This window comes from Helianthus annuus, chromosome 11 (assembly GCF_002127325.2).
Source record: "Helianthus annuus cultivar XRQ/B chromosome 11, HanXRQr2.0-SUNRISE, whole genome shotgun sequence".
Classification (NCBI taxonomy): domain Eukaryota; kingdom Viridiplantae; phylum Streptophyta; class Magnoliopsida; order Asterales; family Asteraceae; genus Helianthus; species Helianthus annuus.
In genome coordinates this window covers 96,732,294-96,739,946 of record NC_035443.2, presented here as the reverse complement: position 1 = coordinate 96,739,946, position 7,653 = coordinate 96,732,294, and the positions used below count along the sequence as shown (strand labels likewise).

General features: G+C 40.2%; 1 non-coding gene across 1 annotated transcript; it reads right to left on the bottom strand.

Annotated features, from left to right (window-relative positions):
• Positions 1-443: 443 nt before the first annotated feature.
• Positions 444-550, bottom strand: LOC118484548. Its single transcript, XR_004873657.1, has one exon. It is a non-coding gene; the product is annotated as a small nucleolar RNA R71 (small nucleolar RNA).
• Positions 551-7,653: the final 7,103 nt, after the last annotated feature.

Sequence of the window (7,653 nt, the reverse complement as noted above, 5' to 3'; positions counted from 1 at the left end):
AACGCTTTCTCAGAAAAAGACTAAAAGCCAAAAACCAAGAGAAAGTTTCGGGAAATCCACCTCCAATGGCGGATCAACGTACTCTCATGGATTATCTACAACCCACCGTAGGTAACCTCAGCACCGCTATCAATGCACCGAATGTTGAAGCCAATAACTTCGAACTTCGGCCGCATTTGATACAAAAGCTCCAATACTCCGCAACCTTCCATGGGCTTGCGGACGAGGATCCCCATCTACATATTACTAATTTCTTAGAAATATGTGATACCTTTCGGATCAATGGAGCATCAAATGACGCCATCCGCCTTCGAATGTTTCCTTTCTCACTTAAAGACCGAGCAAAAGCTTGGCTTAACGCCCTCCCAGCTGGATCGGTAAACACCTGGGATGAACTAGCCCAAAAATTTCTATATAAGTATTTCTCTCCCGCTAAAATGGCTAAATTAATGACTGAAATTAATACATATTCACAAGAGGACGGGGAATCCTTATATGAAACTTGGGAAAGGTTCAAAGAGCTATTGCGAAAGTGTCCACATCACGGCCTTGCGATATGGCAACAAGTATCCACTTTCTATAATGGGTTGTTGCCACACACAAGGCAGACACTTGACTCTAGCTCCGGGGGACTTTTAGGTAATCGCCGCCCACATGAAATATATAACCAAATTGAGGAAATTGCTCAAACCAATTTCCAGTGGCACACTCCCCGAGGCAATAAATCTATTGCCCCGGGCGCCCATAAGGTTGATGAAAACACTTCTTTACAAGCCCAAATCGAGGCCCTTTCTTCAAAAATAAAAAAATTGGAAATGACAAAAACGGTCTCGGTTATGGCTTGTGAAGGGTGTGGTGGGCCACATGAAAATTGGAGTTGTATGAAAGAAACGAACGATCAACAAGAGTCGGTAAGCTACATTGACAATAGACCTAGGCCGTCGGGTCCTCCAACGGGCACTTACAACCAAGGATGGCAGAATCATCCTAACCTTGGTTGGAGAGAACCCGGCAATAGTTGTAACCAGCAAAACCAACGAACAAACTTTCAACAACCAAGAAATGAGTCACAAAATTTCACTCAACAACAAGGTGGACGAGAAAGGCTTGAAGATACTGTATCTTGCCTCATCTCCGACACTGAAAAGAAAAACTCGGAAAGGTTTCTACAATTAGAATCAAATTTTAGAAATCAACAAGCTAGTATTCAAAACATAGAAAAACAATTAAGTCAACTAGCCCAAAATTTGTCCGAGAGACCACCAGGCGCATTACCAAGCAATACCGAAACAAACCCAAAAGCGCAAGTTCATCTCATCACCTTACGAAACCGCACCGTGGGGCCAGCGGAAGCGCCACCGCCGACAGAGGAGACTACACCATCACCTCTGCAAGAAAAGGACTCCCCTCCATCATCAGAGCCTATCAAAGCTCCTCGAGTTCCGTACCCCGGTAGGTTAATTCGTCAAAAGATCAATGAGCAATTCGCAAAATTCGAAAGTCTACTAAAACAATTGCATGTCAACATTCCTTTTATTGATGTCCTAACCCAAATGCCTAAATATACTAAGTTCATGAGGGACTTCCTCACTCATAAAAGGAAAATTGAAACGTTGCAATTAGTTAACTTAGGCGAAGAATGCTCTGCCCTCGTACTCAACAAACTCCCCCAAAAGAAAATCGATCCCGGAAGCTTCACAATTCCTTGCTCAATCGGGGACTCCCCCGTTCGTAATGCACGTGCCGACCTTGGGGCTAGCATTAACCTCATGCCCTCATCAATGTTCAAAAGACTCGGCCTAGGAACAACGAGTCCTACAAAAATGAGCATACAACTTGCTGATCGATCCGTCAAATTCCCACAAGGTGTCATCGAAAATGTCCTAGTAAAGGTAAATAAATTTGTCTACCCGGCCAACTTTGTTATACTTGATATGGAAGAAGACACCGAAGTCCCCCTCATACTAGGGAGACCATTTCTAGCCACCGCACAAGCGTGGTAGACATGAATTACGGAACGCTCACCTTAAGGTACGGAGATGATGAAGTAAAGTTCGGGGTTGGGAGGAGAATAGAGGACGATGACCCAGTCAACTACATGAAGGTTATTGATTCGAGTTTGGATGCTGCTCTCCGACGGTGCAACATGGGATGCAAAACATCCCACTCAGAAAATATATAACCTAACTTTGGGTCTAGCCAAGGACCCTTATAAACGTGGCGCACCACGGAGGCACTCCGCGGAACTATCCTTAGCTTAGTTTAATCTTTTAGTTTTAATTTGCAGAAATAACACACACTTATTGTGGTAAAGGATGACAAGGGAAATGAGAAACATGGCCCCATGCACAAGAACAAGGCCACACGTCGAAAATTTCTCCGTTACAGTAGGTTCAACACGGGCCGTGCCCAGCCAACACGGCCCCGTGCTGAACCCCTTGCAGAACAATGCCCAGTTCAGGTAACTGGACACGGGCCGTGTTCACCAGACACGCCCCCGTGTCCAGGCTTCTGTTTCTTTTTCTTAATTATCGTTACTGGCACCTGAACACGGGGTCATGTCCGGTCCCCACGGGGCCGTGTCCAGACTGCCAGTAACATAAATTTTTGCTTTTAAACACCATGTTACACATTCAATCAACCTAAAAATTTATTTTTAGGACACATTGAGGACAATGTGTAATTTAAGTGTGGGGGGGGGGGATGCTAAAACCTTGAAATTTTGCAAGTCCTAATAACAGGCCTTACACAAAACTCTATTGGAACCGCTAATCACCCCAATTTTTTTCAAAAAAAAAATTTCATTTTTTTTTTATTTTTTACTTGTCTAAAGTTTAAGTTGGGAATTCTAAGATTAATAAGGTTATATTTTTGCAAGTTTACAACCCATAGCGTCGTGATAAAAAGAACTAACATAAGAAAATTATGAAACGGCATGACAAGCTTAGTTAAAATTCGATTATATATACTTGATCACATAGAAAAACCCATTCCCACAAAAAGTGAGTTTTGAGCCTTTATTGAGCATACAAATACACATCTTTAGACTAAATGCTCATTTTTCGTTTCTTGTGTGAATAGCCGCTTGGTTCTTACGACTCTAGAACTTGCCACGACGATTCATTCCCGGTCCTTACCAACTTAAACCCAAGTTAGTAAATGATGGAGGCATTAGGACTAACCCTTTTTCTTTCAAAACCATTATTTTTATTTTTCTTTTCACCTACCCAAAAACTCTCCCTAGTTAACCCCTTTTGAGCCTAAACCTTTCATTTCTTTACCCTAAAACCCTTTTACCCACCAAAACCCTTTTTATTTTTACACTTTATTTTAGTAACAAGCTCGGTTTCGTGTGACTAAAAAAAATAATGAAGTTAGAAATAAACAAACAAAGCTCTTAAAACAAAAGCTTGTTTGAAGAAATACTTCATTAAGAATAAAAAGTCACTAAAACAAAATGTTTTACGAAAACCGACGCTTTTTACGCTTTTCGCCCTTTTCTACTAACCACTAACCCAACTACCCACCTTTAGCCCAAGCCTTTACCCAAAAAGTCCTCTTGATATTTACAAAGGTAACAAGTTAAAAAGGAGGACGATTGATTGCTTGGCAAGCCTATGGTAGGAATAAGTTCCACGCCGCTCTCGAGTGATTCACTAAAAATACACCTTCGGCCGAGTGTGAGTGATTTCTCTCGTGAGATATGTGAACTTGTATATAAATGGAATTTTAAAAGGCATGCTATGCCCAAATAAGTAATTTATCCTATGAAACGTTCTAAATAAATCATAACGAATAGGATTGTAAATAAATAAAAATAAAACCAAAAAGATCTTGGATTCCCGACACTCTATGACAAGCCAAAACCTTCTCTTCTACCCATTCCATTTGGGAGTGTAAGCCACATATTAAAGAGTTTTGCTTGAGGACAAGCAAAAATTCAAGTGTGGGGGTATTTGATGTGTGTAAAATGCAACATATAAATTACATCAAATGAGGCATAAAACTAACCCTTTTTAAGTACTAATGTTGGAAAAAGAGTGTTTTTGTCTTCCTTTTGTATTTTCAGGATTAAATGAGCTTAAATTCACAAAAGAAGCAAAAAGACAGCTAAATCTAACATAAATACAAGAAAAGGAACATAAGTGGATTGCCCGACCCCTCAACAGCATCCTCCCAAGCGAAATAGAGAAGGCAGAAGACTGAACACGCCCCGTGCTCAGCCAGCACGGGGCCGTGCCCAAGAAGCAGCAGAAAAGACAAACCTATAAAAGCTTCTATTGCCCACCACGGGGCCGTGCCCAGTGAACACGGGGGCGTGGCGAAAGTACAGCAGGCGCATTAATTGTAATTGCGAATTACAATTAATGAAGAGAGAGAGTGTCAGACAGGCACGGGGCCGTGCCCAGCCTTCTGTTCAGCTTATAAATAGGAGTGCTTGGTTTCATTGCAACTCATCCCTTGGCACACCACCTCTCTCACACTTCATCCACCACCCACCACCATCACAACACCATCATCCACCACCATCATCCATTGTCCATCATAGAGTGTGTGAGTCGTCTCAGGATCCAAGATTGATTGTAAGAGTTCTTGACAATCAAGGCCATGTTTGCCTAAGTCTCTTACATCACTTGGTGAAGACAAATGTTTAGTATAATACTTTTTATTTTCAATCTTTTGCACTTTTTATTTGGTTTTGTATTAATGACTTTAATAACTAGTTGCTTATGTTGAAGGTGATCTTTCCTTATCGTTTGTCCGTGGTGTCTTGGCATTATTTTACTGTCTATATAAAATAAAAGATTTTCACCATTCATATCTCCATGGTCTATATGGAGGTATGTTGGCTACCTGGTCGGGGGTTAAGGGAACGGTTTGGTAAGGGTCTTGCCCTTGTTCAGCGTTTAGAGGTCCTGCAAGGGACCTGAGTCAAATTTAGTAGGATCTCCTTCAATGCCCATAGGTATTGGATGGCGGGGATCCAAACTCTTTGACCCCCTCATAAGTTAACTACTATTAATACTATAACCCGGCTATTTAGGACTGTATCCCTGCTGACTCAGACTACTTAGTCGAGGGTAACGTCACCTCCAAAAGAGGGGCCTACCATAATTTGCATTAATAACTTAATTCATTATCTTTCAATAATCCGACCCTTTAGGATTGTATCCTTGCTGACTCAAACTACTGGGTTGAGGGTAACGTCGCCTTCAAAAGAGGGGCCTACTACAATAACTAAGATAATCTCTTAAACAAGTGCAAAAGTGCGAAAATAATCAAAGGTTATACTAATACACGAGTCGGATCCAAGTGATTCATCTTGTCTATCTGTTTTTATTTTTATTTTATTTTTCAACATTTAGTTAGTTTTCATTTTCTTAGTTTAAAAATCTTTTCTAACTTTTTGATTTGATTAGACGTTGAGGATAAACCGGTACTAAAAGCTCTTGTGTCCTTGGACGACCTCGGTATATTACCAACACTATACTACGTCCACGATGGGTGCACTTGCCCATATGTGTGTTTAGTGTTAGTGAATATCGTGTTTTATAAATTTAAAACTTGGCTAAAAGTGTAAAAAAGGGCTTAAATATACATCTAAAATATATACACACTAGCACGCATCACTTGCGCTACTTTAACGCGTCGTTTGCGTAAAACGCGTTCGAGACGTCTAACTAGCCCTATGACAAGTATTATATGCCCAAAACATGTTTAAATATGTTACATAATCAGTTATGTGACAAAAATTTAGGTTACATATGCTTAATTACCAATTATGTATGAAAAGGGCATTTTGGTAATTTACCTAAGGCATATAAACTACTTATCATACAACTACTTAAACGAAGTGACCATAAGGTATAACCTCGGAAGGTTATTCCCTATACAACTATGGTCACTAAACATGTTTGGTCGGATCCTAATGATCGACCAAACGGGTCGGGTTCGAAAGTATAAGCGATTGTTAGATCGCTTACCTTACGACCCTACATAAGCACTAATCTAAAAAGTGACGAGCTCAACATGCTAGAACATGTTTAGTTAAGTTAGAAAACAGGTTTGGTATTAAAACAAACGGTTTTAATACCCTAGAGTAGTTTGGTTACAAAATACGCGAGAAAACGCATTTTGGCCGAAACTACGACTCGTCACTGAGCCTAGATAACGTGGTAATCAGTAGGTATAGTCACTAGGGACTATAACCATCGTGATTACGCTCACGTTATGAAGTTCAAACGAACTTCGCATTGACCATAAACTGGTCAATGCAGAAAGTCAAACGCAGTTTGACTTTAACGATAAAAACGAATGAAAAACGCGAAAGAATACTAACAGAAGGTCCCCGCAAGATTTGAACCCGATTCTCTATCAAGTAGGAAGCATATACTTCCACTTAGAGAGCTTGAATCAGATTCAAATGTGAGGAATGAATGAAAACATGGTGGGTTTTTATAGGAAATCTAGAACCGTTAGGATCGTTCATCGTAAAACGAGCTTCGATCTCATCCGTACACATGTGCCCATAGTTTTGTGAAACCATGGGAGCCCATAGTTTCATTAAAACCATGTGCAAGTGAGGGGAACAGCTGGAAAAAGCTGGAATTTAGATTTTTCATTTTGGTCCCTTCCTAAGATAACTATGGCAGAATGTCAATTTTGGTCCCTGAACTTCAGAAACATGCGTTTCGGCTCATTTTTGACACGTTTAAGCCCTGTTAGCCTCATTTCAAGGCTCTAAAATAAAGTTAAAGTATAGGGAACTCAAAACATGTTCAAAAATATGTCGGATGTCGGTTCGTTTGGTCGTACGGTTGCGTTGTTCGGTTAATTACAACGGAAGTCGTAACGAACGCAAAAACGATCCAAATCAAGCGACGAATGGAATTTTCTTGTGCCAAACACTAAAATAAAATAATTTAATGCTTACATAAATTTTTGGATGTCCGTATATATTCAGAACTTAAGATATGCGCAAAAATGCAAACTTATGCACTTTTTGACGCTTTTAGTCCCTGAATGACCAAAAGTTTATTTTTGCGCACCAAATACCTCAAAGCCTATTTCTAAGCTATGTAAAGGATATTTAGGGCATATTTAACTTATGATCAAGTTCCGGAAGGTTCGTTACTAAACGAATCGGTATAGTTTCGCAGTTTGACACAATTAGTCCCTGTGATCGAACAAACTTGATTTCAACGCACCAAACCATCCAAAACTTATTTCTAAGTTATGTGGAGGTTATTTAAGGTATGTTAAGCCTATTTCACTATTCCGAACTATTAGGGCGCGTATAACCTTCCAGAAAGCGATTTAGTGCTTGAAATCGGACAAGAATTGATATGTGCAAACGATGCACATATTTTTACAAATCCCAAGTATGAAATACAATATTTCATTGATTTGGTATTTGTTTGATGGTTGAAGTGATACAGGTGTCACAGTAATCGTGTTCATCGATGATATCCTTATCTATTCAAAGTCGAAAATCGAACACTCGCAGCATCTACGTTTGGTTCTCGAGCTACTCCAAGGGAATCGACTCTATGCTAAGTTCTCCAAGTGTGAATTCTGGCTAGAGGAGGTTCAATTCCTCGGTCACATCGTCAATAGTCGAGGTATTCACGTCGACCCCGCGAAGATCGAAGC